This window comes from Ascaphus truei, chromosome 5 (genome assembly GCF_040206685.1).
Source record: "Ascaphus truei isolate aAscTru1 chromosome 5, aAscTru1.hap1, whole genome shotgun sequence".
NCBI lineage: Eukaryota > Metazoa > Chordata > Amphibia > Anura > Ascaphidae > Ascaphus > Ascaphus truei.
In genome coordinates, this window is record NC_134487.1 from 259,123,723 (window position 1) to 259,139,362 (window position 15,640).

Consider the following 15,640-nt stretch of genomic DNA (forward strand, 5'->3'; position numbering starts at 1 on the left):
TATAGGGCTTCGGTAAGGATAACTTAAGGATAACTTAAAATTTATGCAGGAGTGGAATAGGATCCAGGATGAGTGTTCTAATGATCTCATTAGGTTAATTATTTATGAAAGGAACCGTGAGATCAAACAATTAGAAAAAGAGATATTGAAAGCGATTAAGGCATTAGAACCTATAGTGATAGACACTGATTGCTCAGAGATTGAGCATGATCTTAAAGTAAAGTTAGCGTATGAGGAAGATGAACTTTTAAAAACGAAAAACAATAATTTTTTAAGAGACAAACTAGATTATCAGCAAGGGAGACAGAGAGACTGGGCGAAAAAAGATAGAGGAAGGGTAGTAGGTGATGAATATATCCCCAATAAGAAAGAAAGAGGGGGTCTGCACATTCAAGAAACAGGCAACAGAACTATCACACCTATGAAGAAAAGAGAGAGAGCAGGACAAATAAAAATGATAGATCAAATAGAGATCGATCACGCTCTAACCATGGTAAGGGGTATCGCAATCCCAATTATAAAGGGAAAAATTACATTGAGGGCTTTAGATATGGTTCAAGGCCACAGGGCCAACATAGGAACTATGAATACGAACATAAAGACCCTCATGTAAGAACATCTATATACTCACCCAGGAACTCTCGCAAATACTCACCTAAGCGCCCAGTTAGACTAGAACCCACAACAGATTCACCTTCTTTTTTAGATCTGATCAGAACCAGATTGGAGAGGAAGGTGAAAACTGTAAAAGATATACAGAATACCCCACAAGAGAAAAGAAAGATAAGGGATGTGTCAGACGAGGAACACGAGGAGGGACCAGAACACAAAAGAAGAGGGTACTCCTGGGAAGGGACACCTTAGCCAATAAAGGGGTCTTTAATCTCTCCTCCACAGTTTTGAGTAAAGATCAATTGAACATACTTGGAAGGGGCTTGAGTTTCTCTAAGGCCTGTGGACCAAGCTCCTTCCAGTTGTTCAAGGATCTACATAAGTTTACTCGCAACATTACCCTTAAGCGAATGGAAACAAAAGAAAACAGCGCACAACGCCAAATAGTGAAGCAAATTTAACAATATATTATAGAATTAAAAAGGGGGTAATATATCTGTGTACATGAAAAAAGTTGGTAAAAGGCATGTAGTGTGTATCACACTGTTTACCACTCGGCAGCTGTTAACTGTAGAATCGGGTGCTTGCTTCCCTCTGCTGATGCAGCTCAGTTGATTCTGGGGCAGGACGTCAGTCTTTCACTCCCAAGGGGATTTCCCTTCATGCAGCCAGGTTCAGCAGCTGGTACTGGGGCTCGGTGAAATCGCTCCTGCTTCCTGGCCGATATGAAGCTGCTCCTGTACCTCGGCAGGTGTATCCTCTGCACAGAGGTTAAAACGCAGCTTGCTGGGGTGCCCTCAGCGTGCCACGATGCCGCTCTGTCGCGGGACGCTGTGTAATGACGTCACTGTCTACACAGCAGTGGTGGATTCAATAGGGAAGTTTGAACAGTCTTACAAAGTCTCTCACAAGTGTCCAAAACAGCACACAGGATGAAATAAAAACAGGACAGGCCAATACATAGACAAAGGCCAATGTAAGCAGATATAAGGCAATAGAATGTTACATCCAACTAGTTTCGTAGAATTAACTACTTCTTCAGGGAATTACACAGCGTCCCGCGACGGAGCGGCATCGTGGCACGCTGAGGGAACCCCAGCAAGCTGCGTTTTAACCTCTGTGCAGAGGATACACCTGCCGAGGTACAGGAGCAGCTTCATATCGGCCAGGAAGCAGGAGCGATTTCACCGAGCCCCAGTACCAGCTGCTGAACCTGGCTGCATGAAGGGAAATCCCCTTGGGAGTGAAAGACTGACGTCCTGCCCCAGAATCAACTGAGCTGCATCAGCAGAGGGAAGCAAGCACCCGATTCTACAGTTAACAGCTGCCGAGTGGTAAACAGTGTGATACACACTACGTGCCTTTTACCAACTTTTTTCATGTACGCAGATATATTACCCCCTTTTTAATTCTATAATATATTGTTAAATTTGCTTCACTATTTGGCGTTGTGCGCTGTTTTCTTTTGTTTCCATTCTCTTAGTGTGTGTGGGGTGCTGAGCCACCCCTGCGTTTACAGCTGCAGACGCCATTATCCCCAACACGGTTATGTGGCACTTATTATTTAATGTATAATTATCTCACTGTGGGAGTTGTGGTTTAATTTTTTATAAACTTTTTATCACTAAATTGATGGTATAGTCACTGCACTGTATATATTTATACATTTAAACTTTATAGGTAGTTAGGTAGTAGCGCACAGTTTTGTTTTTAGTTATTACCCTTAAGCGACATTTCCTGAAACAAGATATGGATATTAATCAAGGCAAGGCCGTATTGGTTTCTGCAAGTAACCTTGATTCAGAATCGGTTATTAGACATTCTGACATCAAAAGTCAATCCAAATTTTATCCCGCACACTCCAAGGGTCATCACATCAATACATTTTTTAATATGGTCATCAATGATTTTAATGTTTTATCACGCAATTTTAAGTCAGGTGATATTAAGCACAACCTCAGTGCTAGTGAGTCAATAGCCCTTAAAAATCTAAAGGAAGATACAGGTTTAATTATAAGGCAAGCAGATAAAGGTGGGGGCGTAGTAGTCCAGGATAGGTGCGACTATGAAAAAGAAGCCTCACGACTTCTTAACGATACATCATCATATGTGAAATTATCCAAAGACCCTACAGCTGAATTTTTAAAGGAATTGAGGGTTCTGTTAGACAGAGCACTCGCCCTCTCTGTTATCACTACAGTGGAATTTGCCTTTTTATTCTCTGAATTCCCAAGGATCCCCATATTTTATCATCTACCGAAAATACATAAGGCTCTGGCTGATCCCCCTGGACGTCCTATCGTGTAAGGTATACAATCAATGACAGCCAACCTTAGCCAATATGTGGATTTCTTTCTCCAATCTTATGTGGGAAAATTAACCTCCTATTTAAAAGATTCTACTGCAGTTTTAAACTTATTTAATGACTTTCAATGGAAGAATTCATATGTATGGATTACGTGTGATATAAAAGCCCTATATACCAACATACCTCATCAGAAAGGGCTAGAAGCAGTGAACTCCTTTTTGGAGGATGATCATACACTGCATCCACTAAATAGGGAGTTTATTCTTGAGTCTATTAGTTTTATTTTAAAACATAATTATTTTCTGTTCCTCTCCACTTTCTACCTGCAGGTTTGCGCAACTGCAATGGGCACTAGATTTGCCCCCAGTTTCGCAAACCTGTATGTGGGTAAGTGGGAGTCACAGTTTATTATGCCCGATAACCCGCACCACAGGAATGTCGTTGTGTGGAGGCGCTACATAGACGACATCCTGTGTGTATGGGATGGTGATTGTGCTTCAGCCAGTGCATTTGTGGCTGACTTGAATAAAAATGATTATAATCTCGAGTTCACACATAAATTGGATGCCACACAGATAGATTTTTTAGATCTAAGACTCACTTCGCGAGTGGATGGCACTGTGGAAACCGAGACCTTCTTTAAGGAGGTGGATACCAGCAATTTGCTGATGGCAAATAGCAGTCACAAGAGCACATGGATCAAAAACATACCAGGAGGGCAATTTGTCAGACTCAGAGGCAACTGCAGCAATGTAGAGGTTTTTAATAAACAGGCTAACAAATTATTTTTACGATTTAGAGAGAGGGGATATCCTAAAGAGCTTTTAGACAGAGAGATAAAAAGAGTACGTAATCTGGATCGCAACGAGATGCTGATTCAAAATAGATCTAAAAATAGAAATAATGAGAGCCAACAAAATAAGGGCGGATTGGTAGATGTGGCCTTCATTACCAATTACAACTCTGTATATAGGGACATTGAAAAGGTTTTTAGTAAACACTGGGGTATACTGTGTAAAGATCCCATATTGGGATCTCATTTAGACACCAAACCACGGTTTATATATAGGAGAGCCAAAAATATTAAAAACATACTAGCACCTAGTGATGTTTTTGTATGTAACAACACCGTATCATCCAAACAATGGCTTGGAACCAAACCAAGAGGCAACTATACCTGTGGCAAATGCAGTATTTGCAAGTATCAACACCCTGTAAAACAAACGTTTAAATCTAATAATACACTAGAGGTTTTTAATATTGATGACTTTATTTTATGTACATCGACGCATATTGTATATCTGTTGGAGTGTGCATGCGGATACCAATATGTAGGCAGAACCAAACGAAGCCTTAAAATCCGTATCCAGGAACATGTCCGAAACATTAAAATTGGGTTTGACAAACATAGTGTGTCAAGACACTTTTCATTACATCATGGTAAAGACCCTTCTAGTCTTACTTTCAAGGGGATTCAGTTTATTCCAGTTAATAGAAGAGGGGGAGACAGAGTCAAAACATTATCCTCTAAGGAGACTTATTGGATACATAAGCTAGATACCATGTCCCCCAAGGGGCTCAATGAGGATGTGGATATTTGGGCATTATATTAAAACCTCCAGCCCACGTCCTCATTAGATTTAGTGATAAGGCACTGCTAAGTGTTTCCTTCTCCCTGCTGTAGCTTACCTGCTATTTCTAGTTATATATATATATATATATATATTTTTTATATTGCTTAAGGAATTTATGATGTCTATTTTAATCTTTTAATATACTAATAATGTGTTTCTTTTGATTCCAGCATGGTTTTATGTTCATGTTAGGTTTAGATTATATGCTAGTGTTTTTTTATATATGTGATTGTTATTTGTTAATAAAGTTGTTGTTTTAAAAGTAGAAATAAATCTTCCCTAATACTTTGACCATAGCTCAGATGATTGGTCTAACTCTAATTGTTTGACCAATGAGACATCTCTGAGAGGTATTTAAGACCTCTGGGTAATGGCCAAATTATTCCCTGAAGAAGTAGTTAGATCTACGAAACATGTTGGATGTATTAATGCCATCATTTTGCCTATATTCATCCTTTGGATCTGTATCACCATCAGCTTATATTGGCTGCCACCGTGCTAACTGAGCAATTTCTGCACCGGTAAGAGACTGTAAGGGACTCTCCTTCTTCCTCCCTATTGATTCCTCCATTGCCACGAGAACTGTGACGTCACTCCGCTACACCACGTGACGGAGCGGCATCGTGGCACGCTGTGTAAGCCCCTGCAGTTGCGGAAGTGTTTGCAGAGCAATTCCAACAGCTCTGGACTGCCCTAAGATCATAGCAGCTGGGAAAAGCAGCGAATCTACACAGGAGAGACGGGGGACTGTAGGGGAATTCCCCTGGAGGCAGTATATTACCGGTTGAGGAGCGGTCCCACTAAGTGTCTGAATCTGCAGTATTACCAGGCTGCTTGAAAGGAATCCCCTTGTGAGCAGCGTCCTGCTGTGTGAGGAGTGCATGAAGGATCCCATGCCCCAGAACCATCATAGAGGCTCCTGCAGAGACAGCTGAGTGCCAGACCGTCCTGTTTTACAGCTACAGAGTGGTAACCAGTGTGATATGCACTAAATGCACATGTTATTTCTATCTGATGTACGCAGATTTATTACCCCTTTAATATTGTAATAAATTCTATTACTTACTTCACTATTTGGCGTTGTGCGCTGTTTTCTTTTTGTTTCCATTTTGAAGAGTTTCAGGTCTGTGTTAAGCAGGGAGATCGGTCTGTAGTTACCGCATTGAAGCGGGTCCCTTCCTTCCTTATGAATAATGGCTAAGTTGGCAGCTGAAATTGTGCCCGGGATCGGTTCTCCTTCTAGGAATGAGTTGAACATTTCAGTCAGGTAAGGGGACAGGGACGATGCAAATTTTTTATAGTAGGCATTCGAAAAGCCGTCAGGGCCTGTGGTTTTAGCTATTTTGAGAGAGCTTATGGTTTGAGTCAATTCCTCCTTAGTGATTTTGTGGTTCAGAGCTGTAAGCTCTTCTTCAGTAAGAGAGGGAAGATTACATCGCGCCAGAAATTGCGAGGCAGTATCTACTGCGTTTGGGTCTTGATTAGGGGGGTGTAGGTTATAGAGGTCTGTGTAATAGTTTGCAAATTCTTGGGCGATATCTTTTTCAACATAAGTAGTGTGGCCTCCTTTAGTGCGGATCTTTGTGATTTGGGCTTTTGACTTAAGACCTCTTAGCTTTGTTGCTAAAAGTTTATGTGCCTTGTTGCCCTTATCGTAGAACCTCTGATTGGTCCACTTGAGCGCTCTCTCTACCTCTTCTAGTTGGGATTGTTTTAGCTCAGATCTTGTTTTGTCAAGTGTTCTGAGTAGTTTATTGGAGGGGGTCTTTTTGTGTTGTTGTTCGAGGGCTAGTATCTTGTCAGTTAATGCTTTCTGAATTTTTAGTTTGGTTTTTTTCTTGTAGGGTGCTAGAGAAATTAGGTCTCCTCTGATTGTAGCCTTGTGGGATTCCCACAACATTGATGCAGCGGAGACAGACCCCTTATTTATTTTAAAGAATGATGCTAATTTTCGCTGGATTGTTTCCACAACTTGTGGGTCGTTAAGTAGGGAATCATTAAGTTTCCACTTATACGAGGTGTTCTTAACAAAAGGCAGAGAGAGGGTCAATTCGACAGGGGCGTGGTCCGACCATGTGATCGGGCCTATATCGGACTGGGAGGCTGCCTGGAGAACATTTGAGGTTCCTAGCAAATAGTCGATCCGTGAGTAAGACTGATGTGGGGCCGAGAAGAACGTGTAGTCCCTCTGGCCTACGTGCTGGGCCCTCCAAATATCTGTGAGGATAAAGTTCTGTAAGATCTCTCTGAACTTTTTCGCTTTTTGCTGGGTCTAGGTGTTGTGCGTAGTGGAGGGCATGCTAGACTTCTCTTGATCTGGAGACAGAACCATATTAAAGTCTCCGAGCAAAAGTAGCGAGGCGAGTATTGACTGGTCTAGGGATTCTAGGAGGTCCTGTATGAAGCGTACCTGATTTTCATTGGGGGCATAAACATTGATGATGGAGATGGGGTTTCCAGATAGGGACCCCTGCAAAAGTAAGTATCGTCCCTCTGGGTCTCTAACTATGTTAGTAGGGGCAAAGGGGACATTGTTTTTTATCAATATGGCGACTCCCCTTTTTTTAATGGAAGCAAAGAAGGCCTGAGGGAAGGCCTGTTTGAACGTATTGGGAGGGTCGTTGGAGTAAAAGTGGGTTTCTTGAATACAGATAATGTCGCTCTTGGTTTTTTTAAGTTCCTGCAGAGCTAGTTTACGTTTCTTAACTGAGTTGAGGCGCTTTACATTACGGGATGTAATTTTGATTGACGACATTATTTGGGGCGGGGGGTTCCCAGAGTTGGAGGGTCTGGGCCCCGTGTTTTTCCCATGACGGGGGAGGTCTGGTTCCTTTTGGGGGGGGAGATTATGGGCCTGTTTTTTGCCTTCTGATCTTTATTGATGTGGGGGAACGGAGAGGGGTGGGGGGGGGAGGGTTGAGAGGGGCAGGGGGAGGAGGGGGGGTAGACACACATAGGGAGAAAGAGAAGCGGGCTTTCGGGGAGCCCAATAGTAATTTCCTTTGCCACCATTGTGTCAAGGAAAAGGGGGTCAGTGCTATAGTGCTATAGTGCTATAGAGGTGGGCTCCGAGTGTGAGGGGGGGGATTGTCAGTGTGTGGTTATGCACAGGAAGTCCCAGAGGGTGTGTGTTTTTGCACCTTCATAGCAGTTCCATTTTACCACTGGAGGGGGGGGGGTGAGAGGGGGGTGGGGGGGGAGAGAGACAGGGGGTGGGGGGGAGGGGGAAGGGGGGGAGAAGGGGGATGGGACGGGGGGGGACTCCTGAGGATCTGACATTTATGAGCGGGTGGCGTTTTTCCCATCGCTTTTGTAGCTGTTCTCAGTTATTACATGTTATCTATATAACATATTTATCTGTGGTTATGCACAGGACATTTTAACACCTTAACCTCAGTGAGCAGTTTCCACATCTAAGATATTCCATCTAAACTGCTGTTATTCGTCACAGACCTTTATTGGGGGCGCAAGGTGCTGCTTAAACAGATTTAGAGAACTTCTACAGTTGGCATGCGGGGGGGGGGAGAAAAAAGGGGGAGGGGGGGAGGGGGTCGATGGCACTTATTCATCATCTTTGAAGCAGCTCCCAGGTATCTATGCATCATGTTGGACTGTGGTTAAGCACAGGGGGTCCCAGAGGGTGTGTGTTTTTGTACCTTCATGGCAAAGCAGGTTTCTGCCTAGGCAGGCATAGAGTGCTCCCGCTGCCTATATGTGGGGGTGGGTAAAGGGGGAGGGAATGGGGGGGAGAGATGGTTGAGGGGGAGGGAGGGGGACAGGGAGGAGGGAGGATGGGGGAGAGGGGAGGGGAGTGGGGGGGAGGGCGGTTGAAGATGGGGGGAGGGGCAAGGATGGGGGGAGGGGCGAGGTCGGGGGGGGGGACTCATGGGGATTTGACATTTATAACCGGGTTGTGCTTTTCTATCATCTTTGCATCAGTTCTTATTTTCCACAGGTTACCTATACAGCATATGGACCTGTGGTTATGCACAGGACATTTCAACACTTTACCATCTACGAGCATTTTCCACATTTTAATTATACCCGATAAACCGCTGCTATTCGGCACAGGCAGTCGTTGGGAGCGCAAGGTTCAGATTAAACAGAGTTAGAGGGCTCCTGCGGTTGGCGTGCGGGGGAGGGAAGAGAAGGGTGGGGAGGTGGGGGGGGGGGGAGTGGGGAAGGAGAGGGGGGAGGGAGGGTGGCTGAGGGGAAGGGAGGTGAGAGAAGGGGTAGGGGGGCACAATGAGGAGGGGGGACTCATGGGGATCTGAAGATTGTGAACGCGTGGTGCTGTTTCATCACCTGCGTAACGGTTCCCATCGATCACAGGTTATTGACATTTCATTTGAACTTGTGGTTATGCGTAAGATTTTTCAACACATTAATACCAACTATTGAGCAGTGCGGAGGGTCGTTGGGGGCTCTGACTTCTGCTTAGGCAGACTTAGGGTGCTGCTGCAGTCAATGTGAGGGGGGGAGGGGGGGAAGGGAGACAAAGGGGAGGGGAGGGGGAGGGGGGGGGAGGGGGGGAGCAGGGGGAGAGAGAGGGGGGGAGAGGGGGGAGGGGGGGATTAGCAGGGGGGGATCACTTGGAGCATGACCTTAAGCAGATACATTTGTAAAGATTCCCTGAACTGAAAGAAGGTGGTGTCAACTGAGAGTGATCGGGGGGGCACCTACCGCATACAGCTAAGTTTTCTGTATAGGCTATACATAGTTCATTTGAGACAGACTTGGAGCAGGGCGTGGGGGGGGCTGTAGGGCCGAGCCGGGGGGGGGGGTACATAGAGGGGGAGGGGGCTTAGCTTATACAACCTGAGTTCAGGGGCTTGCAGCAGGGGGCGCCAACTGTCCACGCAAAGTTGTCGGGGTTTGCGCCACTGCTAGAGTTCTGGAGCTGCTCTGACTCTGCCGTTGAGAATCGGGGGGGTCGGACCCTCCCTGGGGGGGGGGGGGGGGTAGGCCCTGGTTAGGACAGTTCCACAACTCTGGTCCTTTAAGGTCTCCCCACCCCCGGAGAACCGGGCTCATCGGTTCATGTGACGCGCTAGGCTACAGCCATCTGCTTATGGTGATCTTGTCCTGCAGCTGGAGATAGTGACCCTCGGCGCCATCTCTCATCAGGTACTCCTCTGGGACGGCTTGGTTGCGGTGAGGGCTGGGCGTCGGCTGGATCGTGGTGTAGTCAGATGCGTGGGGGTAAAAAGGAAAAGGTAAGAAGAGGAGGGGGGGGAAGTGGGGTAAGGAGGGAGGGGGGTAAGGAGGGGGGGGAGGTCAGGAGGGGGGGAGGGAAAGGAGGGGGTAAGGCTAGTAGAAAAAAAGGGGGGGGGGAATGTACTCGAGGGGGGGAGTCCCATTACTAGATATGGGGGGGGTAGGGGGGAGGGGGAGTGGGTGAGGGAGGGAGGGAGGGGTGGGGGAGGAGAGAGGGGGGGGTGGGGGGGGATAGGAAAGGGGGGGGAAGAGGAGAGAGGGGGGGGAGCAGAGTAGAACCAGCTGGGTCGTCTCTTTAATGGTTCAGGAATCAGTGCAGGAGAGAGTTAGTGTGGGTGAGTTGGACATCTGGCGAGGATGGGCGTAGAAGCTACCGGGCCTTTTGGGGCACAGTCATGGGTTGTGCGGCTCACTGGATCCGTTGGTTAGCGAGTCTTTCTGAGGCTCGAGGGGTTTCGGCAGGTTCGGATCTTGCTGCTCGGGTAGTACGTTCTTCTCCTCGTGGGGGGGCGATGCCGATAGCTTTGAGGAAGTCGTTAGTGTCCTCTGGATCCGTGATAGTGTAGAACCGACCATTCCTCGGGACAATGAGTTTAAAGGGGAAGCCCCAGCGGTAGGAGACTCCACGGTCACGAAGGAGAGCCGTAAGAGGCTTCATCTCCATTCGCTTCATGACCGTGGACCTGGATAGGTCGCTGTATATCTGGACAGTGTGGTCGTCCATTTTGATGTCTCCCTCTCTTCTTGCTGCCGCCGAGATCTTTTCCTTTGCAGAATATACGTGATATCTCACAATCATGTCCCTTGGACGGTTAGGATCAGGGGATTTAGGGCCGAGGGCTCTGTGTGCCCTGTCCAGCTGGAGTTCATGATCGGTTAGATCGGGGACAAGATTCAGGAAAAGCTTTTTGAGGTAGGTCTGGAGGGATTCTGGCGGGATTGACTCGGGGATCCCTCTGAATCGTAGGTTCTGCCTACGGTCCCTATTTTCATGATCTTCAATGGAGTTCTTGAGGGCAGCGATCTCATGCCCCATTCTGGTCATGTCGTCCTCCATGTTAGAGTGTGTGACCAAGATCGTGGTAATTTGGGCTTACACTGCCTCTGTTCTCGTGGTTAGGGTGCTCAGGTCTGATCGAATATCCCTCAGGACCTTCTCCAAGTCCTCCATAAACCCCCTTCTCATCTCAAGGAGCAGCACTTCAAAAAACTCCTTGTTAAGTTCTTGATGGGCCGGAGCAACTTGGTCTAGCAGTGCGGCCTCTGCGGCATGCTCGTGCTCCTCTGCGCCATCTTGTGACTCCGAAGACGGCTACATCGGGAGCTGAGTTGGTTGAAAAAACTTTGAAATGGGGTTCTGTGCCTTTTTTTGTTGCTTCCCCGCCATCCCTGAAGTTTCAGGGAGGGTGCTGGCCACTTTTGGGGGGAATCTGCTTCGTTTGGTATGCTTTTCAAATTATCTTTGTGGGGAGGGTGTCGGGAGCTCGTTGCCTACCCTGCCATTCATGGTGATGTCACCAGAAGTCTCCAGTGCGGCCCAATTTTTTAAAATATGTATGGGGGTCTTTTAAAAATGTTTTAGGGCGGCGGGGGTCTTTTTAATATGTATTGGCGGGGCAGGTATTTTTATTATGTATTGCGGGGTGGGTTTTTTTTGGTATGTATTTCATGGAGGGATTGAGTGAGCAGAGTGGGGTAATTGATGGAAGGTAGGAGCGAGTGAGAGAGGGGGAGTGAGTGAGCAAAAGAGGGAGTACGACACGGGAGATAAATACATGCGAGGCGGCAGGGGGGGAGAGTGAGTGAGACGTAGGGGAGAGAAATTCATGGGTAGAGGGTGGGTAATAGAGGAGGCTCGTGAGGTGTGAAATGAACCTAAGGCCGCGCTTAAAGTGCGCGCGACTGATTACATCACCCGTCGCCGCTAGCAAAAGTTGTAATTCGCTTTCCGGCGACATCGTGTCAGGAATCGGCGTTCTCCTCGCTTCCCACAAGGAGCACTCCCTCTCCGCAGGGAGCCCCTGGACACACAAAACAATCCTGCCTTACCAGCCTCCACGGCTCCTCGCCCCTGCCGCCGTCGCGGGATCACTCCCCTCGGCGTTTCCTCTGCTCAGCGCCGGGCGCGCCCACGCCCTCCTGCATGCACACCTACACGCACGCCAGCCCCAGACGTTATGTGCCTGCATTCCCAGCTTACAGAGCACACGCCTAACAGAGCACTTTTAACCACTGCTCCTGCAGTGAGGCGTCGCCCCCAAGCATCACACAGTTCCATGCAAATCAATGATTACACTGGCGACACACTTTATTCGAGCTCGGCTAGTCCCACGAATTCGGGTATACCCGGGTGTATTGAGGTTTGTGACTGTTTTCTGCCCGAGTGCATTGGGTTATTTTCCAGGCAGGGATTGAAGCATTTTATTCCCGCTGGCTGCAATACTGCACAGTATATATATATATATTGCATTACAATTCATGAATTTATGCCATCTGGTAGACACGTGAATCATTGCAGCCTATTAAATCCTAATCATTATCATTTAACAGATCAGCCGCCCATCAGCCAGGCATGAACCCAGGCTGGGAAGGCAAACGCAACGGGGCTTGTCAGAGGTGAGGAGCGGCGTATTCCAGGTATCTGCCAGGTACATACTGGGTATTTGCTCGAATAAAGTGTGTCGGTGCAGTACACTCAGCTGGGCTGTAACACCTCCCTCCTATCAGGGAAGACTCCTTGCAGTCCTCCAGGCCTGCCCCCTTTTCCCATTGGCCTGCCCAGCTTTATTATGCCTGTGCTTTCCATCACTCGTCGCTCGACATAATCTCTGTATGGAAGCATTTGACTACTCTCTCAGTGACTCCTCAGGTATAGACGCGGATTGGACGACTAACTCCTCTGGCTCTCGACTTCGGCTCTACTTGGACTTCGTAACTTCTGTCATCCCTGTAACACGGCTTATGCCTTCGATCATCCGCAACTCTCCTATCCCTGATCCTGGCAACGGCAATAACTACTCCTCCTCTACTACCGGTACCGGCAAGTATTGTCTTCATTACTATACCTGGCCTGGCAACACTAACACCACACTCTGGACGCGCTCCCTTTGCTGCGGGTGCGTGTATCCCTACGTCCCACCTCAGCACAGGGGACGGGTCTGGTCTGCGGGCAGCACCGGCATAAAATTATGTTGAGCCCACAAGGCGCAGACCAGACCGAACTTCAACAGTTTCTCTCTAATCTGCTTCAGCATAACCAGGCCATGGCGGATCAAATTGTGACACTTACACGCCAGGTCGCAGTACTCTCAGACAGGGTACTGACCGCGACCCCGCCAGATGTAAGACCCCACTCCGCAAGCGCAGTTAGCAGCTCAGATGTAAGGATTCCTCCCCACAAGCCTTATGCAGGTGAACCGCAAGAATGTAGGGGTTTCCTAAACCAGTGTGAGGTGCAGTTTGAAATGGCTCCCCATCTCTACAATACTGATCGCAAGAAGGTAGCCTACATTTATAACCTCCTCACTGGCAGCGCCCTGGCTTGGACTTCCCCGGTTTGGGAGCGACGTTCTGACCTTACCCAAGATTACCCGGCATTTAAAGCCGAGTTTCAACAAGTATTCAATTCTTCCGCTCGTCGGGAGATGGCATCTGTTTCTCTCCTCCAGATCACTGAGGGACGGCGAATGGTGACGCAGTATGCTGTGGAATTCCGGACTCTAGCAGCCGAGACTAACTGGGGACAAGAGGCTCTCGTCTCCGTGTTCTGGCAAGGCCTGGCAGATCCCATCAAGGATGAACTCTCTCGCCAATCCAGGCCGGATCAATTGGAGGTCCTCATTGATTTGGCTGTCCGAGTGGATCAACGTATCCAGGTACGCCGCTCAGAGCGTCAGCGCACTCGCGTCCATAACTTTCAAGTTCCGTTCTCCAGTACTCCCAGCAACACTCCTGCACTGGAGTTGCCAGAACCAATGCAATTGGGGGTACAACGCATCCGCACACCGATACGGCAGTTCCGCCACGCCGGGGGATTGTGTTTCTACTGCGGATCTATGGAACATCTAGTTCGGGAGTGCCCACTGCGTCCGGGACGGAAACACCCAGTGAGTACAGAGGGGCTCTCTCTGGGTATAATGTCTCCACGTCCCCTTTCTAAAGGTGAACTCCCTAAGAAACTTACATTTCCAGTCTCCCTTTCAGGCGATAGGTTCAAGACTTCTACCGTCGCTTTCATTGACTCAGGAGCTGGAGGAAACTTTGTGGATCTTGAATTCGCCAGGTTAAACCGCATACCACTCGTAAGAAAGAAGGTTCCCATCGCACTCGTCGGTATCGATGGATGTCCTCTTACCCCGGCCCACATCTCCTTAGAGACGGCTCCCTTGCTTCTGTCCTCACATCTGCACAAGGAGATCTTAATTCTCGATACCATTCACGCTCCTTGTATACCCATCACCCTTGTTATTCCTTGGCTACAGCTTAACAATCCTCTCATTGACTGGACTTCCTCTGCCCCCATTTCCTGGAGGCCGAGGTCAGGCGAGACTCATCAACTGCTGGCCAAAACCTCTGTTCCCAAAGTTATTCTACCTTCCGTTTATCATCAATTCCGGGACGTTTTCAATAAGGTACAGTCAGACCTCTTGCCGCCACACAGGACTTACGATTGTCCGATCGATCTAGTTCCAGGTTACTCCCTACCCAAGTCCAAGACCTACCCCTTGTCGTTACCAGAATCTCACGCTATGGATGAATATATCCAGGAGAATCTCAAGAAAGGCTTTATTCGTCACTCCAATTCCCCAGCAGGGGCTGGGTTTTTCTTCGTCAAGAAAAAGGACGGGTCGTTGAGGCCTTGCATCGTCTACAGGGGTTTAAATCACATCACTATTAAGAATCGTTACCCCCTTCCCCTTATTACCGAACTGTTCGATAAATTACAGGGGGCCAAGATTTTTTCCAAGTTGGATCTACGTGGTGCCTATAACCTGGTGCGCATCAGGAAGGGGGATGAATGGAAGACGGCCTTCAACACGCGTAGTGGACACTACGAATATCTAGTAATGCCTTTCGGCTTATGTAATGCTCCCGCTGTCTTCCAGGATTTCATCAACGACGTCTTTCGTAAGGTACTCAATATTTTTGTTATTGTATACTTGGATGATATCCTGATTTTTTCCAAATATCTCCAGGACCATATACGCCACACCTCCTACGTCCTTTCCCGTCTCCGTGAACACCATTTGTACGCCAAACTGGAGAAGTGCACCTTTCATACGACCTCTACTCCGTTCCTGGGGTATATCATTTCCGATGAGGGGTTTATGATGGACTCCGGTAAACTTCAAGCAGTCACTGAATGGCCAAGACCCAACTCTCTCAAGGCCATACAACGTTTTTTAGGGTTCGCTAATTACTATCGTAAGTTTATACGGAGTTTTTCCACCATTGTGGCACCCCTCACTACGCTCACCAAAAAAGGAGCTGATCCTTCTGCTTGGTCACCCGAGGCCATCTCCGCCATCGAGACACTCAAGGAAGCTTTTATATCCGCACCTATTCTCCGTCATCCCAATATCGAACTTCCCTTCGTCCTGGAGGTCGACGCTTCTGATTGCGGCGCTGGTGTCGTTCTTTCCCAGAGACCCACGCCCCAAGATAAGTTACATCCCTGTGCACATTTTTCCAAGAAATTCTCGTCTGCTGAGAGGAACTATGACGTGGGTAACAGGGAACTTCTGGCCGTTAAGATGGCTCTTCAAGAGTGGAGACACCTGCTGGAGGGGTCAAAAGAGCCGTTTACTATTCTCACGGACCACAAGAACCTTCTTTACATAGAGAACGCTCGATGCCTTGGTCCACGACA